Consider the following 815-nt stretch of genomic DNA (forward strand, 5'->3'; position numbering starts at 1 on the left):
AAAGAAAAAAGGAATTTTCAAGAGAATAGTTGAATTTTCAATCCGACAATTTAACTCACAACTGAAAAGACGTAAATTTAAGAGAAAAAACAGTTACATGCAACCAAAATGATTAATTTTCAACTAAGCAATTTAATTCTCAACAATAAATAATTAAATTTCTATAACAAGAGATGAAATTTCAAACCAAGAATACGAATTCTTCATCAAGTAGTAAGAAATATAATTACTTAAAAGAAATCTTTGTTTTTCAAAGAAAAATAATGATTAATGTAGTTATTTATTATATACATACGCGTAGAATTTATAAAACAATGAAAATTGTTTAAATAATAAAAAGTGAGAAAGAAATAGCTACTTAAGGACTTCAAATTAAAATATCATTCAAAAAGTATCACCTCAAGAAAACACCATGATTTACAAATTTCTAGAGAAGAAATTATGTAAACAATTTTCAATTATTCAAACGCTGAAACTTGTACAGGAAAATTAGGATGCACACTTATGAATAAAAATATGAATGAGAATATTGAAATTTGTTAAAAAATTGCTGAAGAAATACGTTTTTCACATTTTTCTTCAGTAATCTATGTATTTAAACATACATAAGGATTGTTCAAACAGTTTTAAAAATGTTTAATCAAATAAATACATTGTTCACATTTCATTAAAAGACCCATATAACATCTATAATCTATAACCTATTTGGCGAGTTTTGTTTCAATAAAGCTGAAGCTTTTACACAATTTCGTTCTGATATGAAACTTTTTCATTTTGCACGTTTCCTATTTCTATAATATTCTTCAATTAATATA

Source organism: Belonocnema kinseyi, chromosome 5 (genome assembly GCF_010883055.1).
Source record: "Belonocnema kinseyi isolate 2016_QV_RU_SX_M_011 chromosome 5, B_treatae_v1, whole genome shotgun sequence".
Lineage (NCBI taxonomy): Eukaryota > Metazoa > Arthropoda > Insecta > Hymenoptera > Cynipidae > Belonocnema > Belonocnema kinseyi.